We start from the raw sequence: 14,253 nt of genomic DNA on the forward strand, positions 1-14,253 counted from the left end.
AGGACCTACAATAATGTACAGTATTTGAAAAATAATGTGTTTTTTGAACATTAAAGCCTGTCAACATATTCTGTTACACCAAATACACAAAATAATGATCTTTAAAAAAGCATTATATGACCCCTTTAAAAGTGGATCACTGGCTTGACCTGCTGTGATTCATTCCACCCACTGCAACTAAAAGCTACATTACAACAGAAGCACGGTGAAAGCTTAGCATTCAGCAAACCACCTCAGCTTCTAATATCTGCTAAGAGCTCTAAACAATGTCAATAACAGTGCTCGCTCTCCTCACTTGAAGAATTCAAGCCCACAGACAAAAAGGCCCAATCCACAAATCTCACTTTAAAGCACGCCGGCCGTAATGACACATACTACTGAATCGACCACCGCAATTATTGTAGATGATAGCTTTGCGCTGACAGTCAGACCTGTCTTTCAGAAGAATATTTCTGCTGGGTTCCCATACAATAGTGAGCGCATTAAATAGGCTTGTGAGATCTCTCTGCCATTCCTGACACTCTCCCATATGTTGTCTTTGCTGTCACTCAAAGGCACGGTGGGTACTCAGCCTGGGTGATTAGTGAAAGGGGCAAGTTTTAATCCACCACTGCATTAATCAAAATGATAATGCTTCCATTTGTGATTACTGCTTGCTTCCAGCACTGCATAAAGCCTGTCCTGTGTGTTTCCAGGATTGTTTGAAGATGATAGTGGGTGGGGGACGGTAGTCACCTAGCTGTGATATCAGTCATATAACCAAATATCCTTCCAAATCCACCTGGTGCATCAACCGCAGAAGGCTGAGAGCCGTTAAAAAAAAAAAAATGGCAGCTGAATGTGCAGCGATCAAGTCATATTGTACTTGCAGACTTAAAAAGAGTGGAGGCGTACTGCTGAGTGAAATAAGTCTCTCCATTCAAACCTGTTGTTGTGTCTTTTGTTCTGTTGTCCTCACCTGCCTTTGGCTGAGTTTGCTTTTGCTGCGCATTCAACCATGTCAGATTTAAATAAGAAAATGATAAGACAGAAAGAGGACCTGCCACATTTAACATGGGGAAATGCAGCGCTGGCATCTTATTAAAATCAGTAAGAGACAGGCTGGCAGAGATGGGTGATCCATAGGCAGCCAAAATTCGGTCCAATGTTGTTTATTTGCCCTGGAAAGTCAGACAGGAAACCAGAAGCGATCTGTATTTAAACTTGTGCCGAAAGCTAAAGTGGCCACTCTGTATCAGGGCTCAGTGACGGCGATTGTTAGACAAGTAGGTTGTAAAAGAAGTGCAAATGAATCCTAAGGAACAGTGAGCCAAAATTGAGCATTTCTGCAATAGTTTTCCACTCAGTGCCTTTCACTGTAACTCTGAATGAAACCAGAGAGCATCTCTCTTGTTCAAAAGAATATGGTTAGAGTCAGACATGTTCCAGTAAAGTGACTCATCGATTTCTGCAGGAGTGAGACATCAGATTCAGATCTGATGCCAAAGGGAGTCAGCAGCCTATTGTTTTTGGAGCGGTGGGCAATCATTTGATATCATCAAACTGTAATGAATCTGGGAGAGAAGAGATTCTGACATTAAAAGCGTACTTTGCATCCATAAACGGGTTTCTGAAGCACAGCTGAAACTGAATCAGCGGTAAACTCTATGATGATATTCAGTCAACACATCTTATTCAGCAAATATATACAGTACATCAAAAAGTACACTACAGTAAGTCAAAATGACTGAGGAAACAAAGAGTGAACAATTGCTTCAAACATTTTTTGACCCATAAATCAAAGCATTTCACAAAACGTACAGTAAAACCTATCATTCTGCCCCAACATTATAATACCATTATAATTCCATTCACCATTATAATAACTTAATATATAACATATAGCAGACTCTAATTGAAGTGCTGATCAGAAAGTCATTTGCAACTGTAGGAGGATAAGACTCGCTCACTACCAAGCTATTCTGGAAAAGCATGGATCTTTCAGCACACAGATAAACTTTTTTTAATTATACAAGGCTGGTGGAGAGACCCAGGCGACATGGCATATATTGAGCTCCTACTAAATCTTGTTTATGCTGTCACACAGGGGTCAACTGGCTCCTAGCAGGCTTCTGGCACCAGCAAAACAGCACAGTTGGGCTGCCTCTATCTGGACTTGTCCGTGGTGCTGAAATAGTAAAGTAACACTGTGAATGCTGCAGTGATTTTACAGACCTTTTTATTTGGTCAGTTGAGACTCTAAAGACCAGGCAAGTGGGCTAGCTTTAATTATTATTATTATTATTATTATTATTGATACTTATTAACTTATGTTATTATAGAAAACATATACAATATATATATACACAACATTATAAACTAACATGATTAAAACTGATTTGCTTACCTAAGTACATTAATTTAGTAGTAGTAGCAGCAGCAGCAGCAGTAGTAGTAGTAAATATATTAAAATAATTCTAAATAATTTAAAATAATTAACATTATTTAAAAAAGTAACTGCTGTGAAACATATGTATTGTAAACATGTTATTAAATATCAAATATCAAATTATTGAAAAATGTTACACATTTATTTATTTATTTATTTAATTTATTCAGACTATTTAGAAAATACCTATTTTTCTTATTATTATTATCAAAAATCTATTTAAAAAGTAACTGCTCTAAAACTATTTTTTAAACAAACATTATTTTTATTAAAAAAAAAAAAAAATGGCATCATTACAGCAGATGAGAGAAATATATTCATGAATCAAATTGGTTAAGTTGGCTTAACTGCAGTACACCAAACCTTCTTCAATCACTTCAAGCTGAGCAATTTGATTCATGAATGTATTACTCTCTTCTGGAGTAATGACATCCAACCTCTTCATATTCACTGCTCAAATCAGCCTACATGCACCTGGAATTTGGCACCTGTTGTGTTGTCATGTTTTCAGAGCTAAACTACCCTGACCCAGTTGTAAGAGTAATGAGTAATAAGAGAGCTTGTTGCATTGGCACCTCTAGATTTCCCTGACCCTGCCGAACCAGCTGATCAATGAGCGTTTGCCGTTCGTATCCGCTGTGCACGGCCCCGCCGATATCAACAACCCAATATGTCAGCGCAGTGAAAGTGAGCAGGCAGTGGGAGGAGTTCAGCTCATTTTCACATTTGATGAATACATTTTCTGACAAAATGCGACAGGAAGCACAGCGGAGCCAGTGTTTTTCTCATCTGACACAAGGTCAAGCAGATCCTTCTGGTTCCGGAATTCTCCACAGGCTGTCTTTAACACGCACAAAAAAATTGTAACGACTTTGAAATCCCATTCCGGCCTTGCGGGCCAGAGGTAAACCATCTCTGGTTGCTGCGACCGCTTCATTTGTATTCAGACACACACGGGACGCTAGCTTGATCAGGTTGGGTTACGAAGACAAAGCGATCTATCTTCTTTGAAGTAAAAAAAGATCTCTTGCTCATTTCCTGACAGTGTAGGGCAAGAAAAACTGCTCGGCCCCAGAACTTTGCACGATTTCCCTCCACCTGCCAGAGTGGTGCGTTGGAGATAGAGAGAAAAGCCTTGGAGAAGAGGCTGAATTTATCGAGTGCACAGTGCTCCGAGCTCCCCTCGGGTAGCATAATGAGTTTAAACTCGGTGAAAACTTCTTTGACCTTCTTTGCTCTTCTACGCACTTCTACTTTCTTCTCTTCTTTTTTTGGTCATGGCTTCTAGCCGTGCTTTTCAGTTTACAGGTAGATTCATGTCTTTAATGGATGTATACCTCATAAAACATGCCCATAATGGGGAGGAGATACATGCAAATAATCTGAGTTTTGGTTTCCATTATCCTGCCCTTCTCTCTGGAACCCTAAAAGATCTAATTACACCTTTTTTACAGACTTTCCATATCTACTCCTCAACCAACAGCCAACTGAATATCGCTTTAAGGGAACAAGTTTGGGAGGGTTTTCTCATCAAAGATCTCTTTTACCTTCTTAAATGTTCAGCTTTGTGACCCCTCCGGGTTGAACCGACGTTTGATCTTAATGATGGCGGTGGGTTTTGTGAGCTGACAGCAACAGGTAGTCTGCCGTATAATGAGCCCATTAAGTTCCACGAGGCTGAGAATCTGGTGGAAACAGGAGAGCCGGTTGACATATTGGACGGGACGCAGAAAGACACGAGGAAAAGACACGGAGAGCAAAGAAAATTGTCACTGATATGAAGAGCTTTAGGTTCACGGTTGCCATAGATACTCAATGGCCTTTCCACTCGGAGAGTGCTGCTGAATCAACGCTTTACTCTGGCACTTTCGAGGCAGGTGAACACAGCCCAAAAAAATCAATGGGGAAGAGGTGAGTGAGCAGCTATGCAGAGCAGTGGAGGAATACTTTATGGGAGAGAGAACTACATGGAAGGCAGATAAGACACTTCCTGTAACCGCACCAGAAAGCTGTGAGGTATGGCGCGGGCGAGCAGGTGTAGTTATATAGGTGCCGTCTATTTCATCATTCCACCCCAGCATGCATTCTAGGGAAGAAAGAGAGTGAGAGATGAGGTTTTGACTAGACCTGTGTGACGTGGCACATAAAGGAGTATTGCATTGTGACGTTACGTATAAATGCTCTGTAGAACTCGATTTGGCAACAAAATGGCTATTGATGCCACTCCCTTTGCTTTCTCTTTCTCAGTCACACGTTCTCACACACATACACACACTCAGACATGCATCAAGTGCATGAAGCCAAATACTTTATTCACGAATAATGAATTCTAACAAAAAATTATGAATTCTAAAAAAAGATTATCCAAGAAGCACAAAGATAAATGTTAATGAATTATGCAACACAATGAACAACACAATGCAGTCCCTTAAGTCAATATGACAAAAGCGTTAATTTTAGGATTTCAAGTTCGAAACGAATAGCAGATTTATACAGATGTTCAACTTACAACAATAATAATAATAATCATCATTATTATTATTAATTTAAATAAAGGTTGCAATAAAATAAACATTTTATAATAAAAATAATAATAATAGTATTATTATTATTATCATCATCATCATCATCATCATTTTTATAAGGATTATTATTATATTGTGCTCTTTATTCTTGGAAACTATAAATTATACAATCTAAATATGATCTTTTTACAGATTTGACATGGTTCTGGTCTAAGCCCTGCCCAGTTTTAGAAAAGTACATTTACAGGTAATTTTGTCATCATAATAGATACAAATACATATACAACCCTAAGCAATATATATGAACTAAAATACTACTATGAATTTGTTCAGAAATTCCTTAAGCAGATGGATTCTGAAAGGCTCTCCTCCAAAATTCTAGGACTGAAAAACAGTTTAATGCTGTAATTTTGCAGGAGGCATGTATGTGCAGGCTCAGCATGAAATGTTAGTCCAGATGTCACAGCCTACATTACACTATTTTCCATTTAAGACCTGTATATCAGTAGTTCAAACATTTTTAAATTCCCTTACAAATTGCAATTTGTTGCATGACATGTGAACACTTTGTTGTGCAGTTTTAGCACTATTTTTTTATTCACTATTGTTATGATTCACAACTGTACTGTTGCCTGTTTCTACATGATATTTTTATTAATTGTGCAATGTTAAGTCAGCACTCCTGTTTTTAACATTTGTGCAGTTTTAGCACTGTTTTAATGATTCACAAACAAATGTAATGTTGCCTGTTTCCACATTAATTTTTTTTATTAATTATTGTGCAATGTTAAGTCCGCACTACTGTGTTTAACTTTTATGCAGTTTTAGCATTGTTGTTTTAATGATTCACAATGTGGCCTCTTTCCACCTGTGAATTTTTGTTTTTTATTTTGTGAATGTGCAATGTTAAGTAAGCACTTGTTTTAAACATTTGTACCCACAAAGAAACTGTTATGGAACATGCACCTCATTTGATGACATTAAAGATAAGTTTAAAACATTAAACTTACTACTGTCTGTATTTGCAAAGCCATTTAAGGATCTCTCCTTCAGAATTATTTTTTTTTAAGGTAAGTGGTTGCAATTTCTTTTAAAATGTTGAAAGTTAGTCAACGAAATGTGTTTATTTAAATGTAGCTAAAATAAATTGATTGCAACCACTTACCTTAAAAAATGTTAGTAAATTCAATGAATAATTTTTTATCAGTAATAAATAAATAATTTAAGAGGAAGTAACATAATTAAATAGGGCAGAAATTACTACAATTTTTTATACTAAGGCAACTAAATAAAATTGGTTAAGTTCAACTAAATTTGTTTGTTTAAATTTAGATCAAATCAATTGATTGCAACCACTTACCTTAAAAAAATGAATCATTTTTTTCAGTGTATTTATTTCTGCTAATACCACTGTTTTCGCCAGTGTCATTTTTTACAGAACCGTGAACGACTACATTTTGCCACCCACTGAAGCTTGAAGTGAGGCTCATACTGATTAAATGACCCTGTAGCACTAAATAATGCATAATGCACAATCCCAGCAAAAAGGATTAGGATTTAGATCTTGGGTGCAGGTCACATCAGGTCTGTGTGTTGTTGTTTGTTTGTTTTTTTCTCATATGAGGATAGACTGACTAAGCTTTCAGGATGAGGAGCAGCCACACCAGTGAGGTGTGATAATTCCCACCAGGCAGCATTCCCTCCTCCTGTCAGAACTAGATTTGTGCCACTGGATGACGGCGAGGACCCAAGGCTAACTGCTGAGGCATGCTGACACTTTAGCAATTACATAAGACAACTATTAGACATATATGAAGCTACAAATAACATTAAAAAGAAGCTTTGCTGATGTTTGAAGGGGTCCGGGCCGTTCTCTCTCATGATTAATCTGCTATAAGCACATGCTGCTGGCTTCAGATGCACCAGACGGAATAAAGCAGCCCACATGTAGCTTTAAACCAGAGGTTTACTTTCTACTTTCCAGAGGTTTTATTTTAGCTCAGCATTTCTAAATTGGTGGTAGTTTAAAGGTTCATAACCGAACTTTAGTGCTCATTACAAGCAAAATGACAAAACAAGTTTACCTCTATCTATCTATCTATCTATCTATCTATCCATCCATCCATCCATCCATCCATCCATCCATTGACCAACCATTTGTCTGTCTAGCCATCTAACCATCCATCTATCAAACATCCATCCACCTATCAAACCATCCATCCATTTGTGTCTGTCCATCCATCTATCCTTTCATCTATCCATCTAATCATCCATCTAATCTATCCATCAGCCTGTTAATCATCCAGCTATCAAACCATCCATCCATCCATCATTCTGTCTGTTTTTCTGTCTATCCATCTAGCCATGCATCCATCCATCCATCATTCTGTCTGTCTGTTTTCTGTCTATGATCCATCCATCCAACATCCTTACTTACCTCCCTCCCTCCATCCATCTATTCACTTATCCATCTATCCATCCATTTTTATTTCTATCCATCCATCCCTCCATCATCCATCCATCCACTCATCCATCTATCATTCTGTCTGTTTTCTGTCTATCATCCATCCATCTGTCCCTCCCTCCTTCCTTCTATCTATCCACCAGCCTGTCTATCCATCCACCCACCAGTGTCTATCTAACAGTCCATACATCTATCAACCATCCCTCCCTCCCTTCTTTAATTCATCCATCCTCCCATCACCATATCCATCTAACATTCCATCCATCCGTTTTTCATTTATTTATTTTTTTACATTCAAATTCGAATTCTGCATCATGTTTTCTACATCAATTCAAATGTCAGAATTAGACTGAAATTTAAAAGGCACCTTCCATTGGCTTTTGAATGGCGCACAACCCTGGTTACTAGAATCTTATTGACTAATGCGTAAACAATGGGATGAATTTCATACTGACTTCATACTGCATGCCTGTTCTGATAACTCTACAGTACTATCTATGCTGTTCAAGACTGAAGAAAAATGACATCTATCCAAAACCCTCTCACTGCTTTTTTTCAGGTCCAATTAGGTACAATTCTCTCATATACTCCTTTGATGTGCTGCTTGGGGAGAAAAAAAGATTTTGATTTAGAAAAATGCAGGTCTCTTCATCAAAAAAAAAAGAAAAAAAAGAATGCAGATTGTACCATGGAGACATGGTTTTCAGAAACAAAACAAATATCTTGCCAATTTTCTCTGTTGTTTTCTTTTCTGTCAAGCTGAGATCCAATTACTTTGTCTGTGAGCACAGGAAAAAAACATTAGGGGGAGGGATCATGCTCTATTTCCGACCCAATTTTCTATAGTTGGTCAACATACTGGGCACAAGAATAAATATGAGTAGTGCCTCAACCATAATTTCTCATGGTCTGAAAGAGAACGTTGCTCAAAGGCCTGATACTATACAGGCTATCTACGGATACTATCTTTAAGTAGATGTGAGCAAGGCTTCATGAATAGAGCCTCAGATTCCATTTCAGATTCCTTTACTAATGGTGAACACAGAGTCTGAACGTTCCTCTTAAGACTGATCCTATGCAGGAGGAAAGAAACCTGGACATTTGTCTTAGCAGCTGTGTAGCAGATAGCTCATAATTTACTAAGACGTTGCTTTAATGTAGATATAAGAAAGGCTTGTTGAAAGCATTGTCCAGTAAAAAATGTACAGATGCATCAATATAAACATTTTGGCTGATAATAATTTGTAACCAATAAATGGTCTATTTCAAAAGGCTCTATTTTGTATAAATAAATTCAAAATGAAGACAAAAATGAAACGATTGTAAATTTAGGCATCAGAACATCACAGTATAATAATGTACAGCATAAAAATGGATATTCATTTTCAGATTTGCAAAAGATTATATTTGGACAGTGGTATTAAGCTATTCGTGTTTTTTTAAAGAGTAGAACTTTAAGTGAGCGTTAGATGACAGCAAAGATCATTTAAATGCAGAAATAAGAAAAAAGAGCTTGCATGATTAAATATTCAGTATCATTTAATATAAATATTATCATTCAATATAAGAAAAACGAACAAATCTGGAATATCAGATAATAATAATAATAATAATAATAACAACAACACATTTGTATTATTTTATCATTCCATGATTGTTAGTTTTTTTTCTGTTTTTGTGATGCTGTGCGTCATTTATAAAATGCATAAATATTCAATAATAATAATAATTTCATTATTTTATAATTCCATGATTGATATCGTTTTTTTTTTTTTCTTATGATACCATGAATCATTTATAAAATAAAAAATGTAGTAGTAATAATAATAATAATAATAATAATTATTATTATTATTATTATTATTATATTTATTTTTTATTCTTTTATTATTCCATGATTGTTATAATTTTATGTTTTCTCTTTTTTTAATGATACCATGCATCATTTATAAAATTCCAAAATAAATAAATAAATAAAAATATGGTTTGAGTTTGGTTTTGGCTGGACCTCTACACCTCTCTGCATTACTGCAGATTATGAACCCTCCACGCCGTTACACAACTCACACAGGCCTGGGACCCAGGGATCCGCTATTACAACCCTCATGTTAGTCTTACTCATTATTCGCAATTGATGTGCTGCCTTTAATGGTCAGCGAGGGAGACACCCCCTCACGCTAGCTAGATGAAGCACAAGTCTAAATGACTCACTTATCACTCTGTTCAGGCGTGAGATACAATAACACACGGCCGTGGCCTGTCGTGTCATTTGCTGTCGTGGGGAAGTAAATGAATGACAACTTCACTGCTGTTTATGCATTCCAATAGCCTTTTAAGCCACTGCTTTGAAAGGACAAGACATTTATTCATCACTTACGGCAATGCCGCCGATGAAAGCTAGAGAGGAACACACCTATTTGCTTTTATACCCTGCGCAACCTCCCGTTCCCACCGCATGCGCTCGGAGGATGGGCCATACCTCACCACATGCATTTTTAACAGGTCCATTATTAACAGGTGCTTTGCGGTGTGGGATGCATGATTTATGCGTGCCATTTGCAAGCTCGCCTGGCTCCAGTGGAAGCAAAAGAGTCGCGTCTCCATTAGTGAAGGGACTGGCCTTGACTGCACTATAGCACAGCAGAGAGCCTATACGGTAAGACCAGAGGCTTTGCAGTTAATGCACCACTATCAGAAACAAATTAGATTATATGCTGCTCATAACCACCAGTGCCGTCTACTGCAGCCCCCAGTGCCCTCTCAGACCTAGGGAAGAATATTTATGCCTGAGACAATAGAATGGCCCCATGCAGGTATTGCACATAGAACAAGGCGTCCTGTATGTGCGGAATCAAGTACAAAGTCAACTTCAGTTGGGATTCAAGATTTTAATCGAACAATCGTTCAGGCAAAAGTTGGATATGGAGATTTGTGACATTCAAGTTTTGAATGCCAATTATGACTCAGCTGATTTTTTTTTCTTACATTGAAAATCAAAATTAAACATCTCAGGTTTTTAAAACTTGACATACTTTGTTTTATGTAATGTACTTATGTACTTACCGTTCATAAGTTTGGAGTCTGTAAGATTTTTTTAAAAAGTGTCTTATGCTCACCAATGCTGCAATTATTTGAGGTAAAATACAGTAAAAACTATAATATTGTGAAATATTATTACAGGTTAAAATAACGGGTTTCTATTATTTTCTTACTATTTTAAAATGTCATTTATTTATGTGATATTAAAGCTGAATTTGGATCTTTACTCCAGTCTTCAGTGTCACATGATCCTTCAGAAATCATTCTAATATGTTGATTTGCTGCTCAAGAAACACTTTAAAACCAATTATTCATAAATTATTTTTGATGAAAACAACAGCATTTATTTGAAATAGAAATCTTTTGTAAAATCATAAATGTGTTTATCACTTTTGATCAATTTAACACATTCTTGCTGAATAAAAGCATTCATTTCTTAAAAAAAAGTAGTATCACAAAAAAAAATAGTATCAGTTTTAAAATTATTTCAGAAGAATCATGTGACACTGAGGACTGGAGTAATGGCTGCACTGCATATGGGAATTACATTATATATATATATATTAAAATAGAATTGTAATATTTCTTCACAGTATTACTTTTTTCTATATTGTTGATCCAACAAACCGTTGATCGAATAAATGCGGCCTCGGTGAGCTTAAAGGTGGGGTGGGAACGTTCAGTCCACAGGACAGATATTAGCAAGCTGAGCGACAGAAAGATAGAGATGGCGGATAAAAAACAAGAGGAAAACGTCTGCGGAACATAAGAAGGCTTAAGGCAAGAAGTAGGACCCGTGTAAATATCGGATCAGCTTTCCAGCGCTGGAGAGAACTCAAGGAGCGGAAGGCCTGCGATCGGACGCCGAGGTTGCTTTGTTTCTTCTCGATAGGTGAGTAACACCGTGTCTGCGGCACAACAGCTAAAGTCTGTCTAGTACACTGGACGCGACAAAGCGACCGTTGAAAATCATTTGAAATTTGTGTCAATACGTCATAAATAGAACGCAGCAGCAGTTTTCTGTCTGGGATTTTGTCGTTTCGTGCCGCATCCAGTGTAGACCATAGATATGTATATATATATATATCTATGGTGTAGACAGCTTTCACTGATTATAATGAGTTCTATAGTATTTTGTCGTTCCGCGCCACTAGCGTCCGGTGTAGACACGGTGTAACATTGGTTTTGCTTTGTTTCACAGAACTATTCGTTGCCTGGGTTGCGTACGTATGTGTGGGGCTAGACCCTTTTGGGGGTAGGGGCGTGTTTGTTTTGGTGATTTCAAATGTCAACATTGGCTACCAGAAATCGCTTACCCCACCTTTAAGAGACTTCTTTCAAAAAAAAAACAAAAACATGAAAATCGCAAAAATTTATACAAATAATTATTGAATTTTAAAATAATTTAATAAAATCTTAAAATAATGCTAACACAGGTTCCATGCCTTACTAAAAAATGCTTCTTTCTAACCCAAAATTGAATCTAGTGTTTACTGTGCAGAAGTACTGTATTCTCTAAACTCCACCTTGCCTCACTGTGCTTTATGAATAATAGGCTAGTTTCACCACAGACTTTGAGATACAGTGCACTTGGTTTATACACGTCGGGGGTCCACAGGCAGTCCAAACCTCGCCCGACACAAATCGCTAACCCTACATGTCTTTTTGTGTCTTGTTTAAAATTGCTGCCAGTGGAAGACTTTCCATCTTGTTCTTCTATCAGCAAACACACAGTGTTCTCCTCTAACCCCTCACCTCATCCTCTGAGATCCGTTTCAATAAAGCTCCGAACAGTGTCAAAGTCCTTCTCCTAACAGTGTCACTGGAAACTCCAACCGACTGGATGATCACAGAGCTCCGGTGGCTACTTTTGGCTGTGCCCACTCGCCCCATCTCTCACACACCACCACACTTATTGCTTCCCAACTTCCCTTCCGTCCCCAATTGAGGAGACTGACATTTCCAAACCATACCTCACTTGGCTTGACGTGATGGTCAGTTCATGCCCGGCTGCTCCTCTGTGTCCGTCTTGTTGGAGTACCACTGAGCTCAGAGTGGTCCAAATCACTCGGCTCTTTTCTAAGGCCCGCTGCAGTGAAGACGGATCCAGCTCGCCTGCTGAGTTTGGTCACAGTGCCCTGAGATTGAAAGCTACATTCTGATACTGCAATTCAACCCTGTTCACTCATCTTCAGTCTAGGCAAGCACTGCGTCTTATGGGACTGTATGTCCATCAGTTTACTCTGTAATGACTTGCAAACTTGTGCTGTGTAGCCAATCAGTCTGTTTTAAACTAAAAGACGGAAAACAGACGTTTTCTCATGCTGAGAGATAAATAACAAAGCAGATGAGAACAGTCCCTACTCTCTGTCTTTATTTGAGCTCCATAAGATGAGGCATGATGCACCTAACTTTAAATACACAACACAGTATTTCTTAAAATAAAATAAATAAATAAATAAATAATAAAATAATTAATTAGAGATGATTTTGGGGTTATCTTTCCCTCACAACCAAAAACACAATTCTTTGGGGACATTGTTGATTCCGTGGTCTAAAAACAATCAAGACGGTAAGTTGTGGCCTAATGGTTAGAGAGTCGGAGTCCAAAGGTTGTGGGTTCGAGTCTCGTAATTCCTAGTATGGGTCACCATACTTGGCCACATGTCACTTCACAATGTCAAGTGCAGCGCTGCCGATGACTTCCGTGACCCGAACGTTGCTGGGCTGCTCTTGCTCTTGCTCTGTTTGCTGTGTGCGTGAACTACTGGGAGAAGTGCCCATACAAAAAATGGTTAGAGAGTCAGACTCGTAACCCGAAGGTTGCGGGTTTGAGTCTTGTTCCGGCAGGGATTGTCGGTGGGGGGAGTGACTGTACAGCACTCTCTCCCACCTTCAATACCATGACTGAGGTGCCCTTGAGCAAGGCACCGAACCCCCAACTGCTCCCCGGGCGCCGCAGCAAAAATGGCTGCCCACTTCTCCGGGTGTGTGTTCACGGTGTGTGTGTGTTCACTGCTGTGTGTGTGCACTTAGGATGGGATAAATGCAGAGCACTAATTTCGAGTATGGGTCACCATACCTGGCCACATGTCACGTCACTTTCACTTTCACAAGGAATTCTACCATTTATGACGTCATACAGGGCCTATACGAACCCTGAAGGAGTGTCTTTGGCACAGAAATACTCTGTCATTTCAACTTTATTTTTTATTTTTTGGTCATGTTTAGCATGAGAATCCAACTCTTTAACAGTGTAAATAAGTCAGAATGCATGAAATAGCATTAGACCTCCCCTTTAAAATGAGTGGAAAAAATAAATAAAAATAAAACAGAGCCTTATTAAATTGTGTAAGTTTCATGATTTCAATTAATTAGACATGCATTTTGATTAATGACATTTAATTTAATCATTAAAACAGAGTCTAGGAAAAAATTTAAACGAAAAAAAAAAAATCTAGAAAGATTAAAACAGAAAATATGGAATTTGGGAAAAAAATGAAACAGAATTTGGGAAAAAAATAAAATGGATTTCATAGGGCCCTAAACAACCACTGATACTAAAACCACTGTCAGCTATTATAAATCGGTCAATGTAACTACTGTACACAAATTATATAATAATAAACATTATATATAATTTATGTTCATTATTATCTATTAAAATATAATAATCAATGTTTAGTATTAATGTTTATTATATACATGACCATTCAAAAGTTTGGAGTCATCTGTATTTATTTATTTATTTATTTATTTTTTTGTAGAAATTCAAACTTATATATATACTGTATATA

Source organism: Sinocyclocheilus anshuiensis, unplaced genomic scaffold (assembly GCF_001515605.1).
Source record: "Sinocyclocheilus anshuiensis isolate Anshui unplaced genomic scaffold, SAMN03320099.WGS_v1.1 scaffold572, whole genome shotgun sequence".
Lineage (NCBI taxonomy): Eukaryota > Metazoa > Chordata > Actinopteri > Cypriniformes > Cyprinidae > Sinocyclocheilus > Sinocyclocheilus anshuiensis.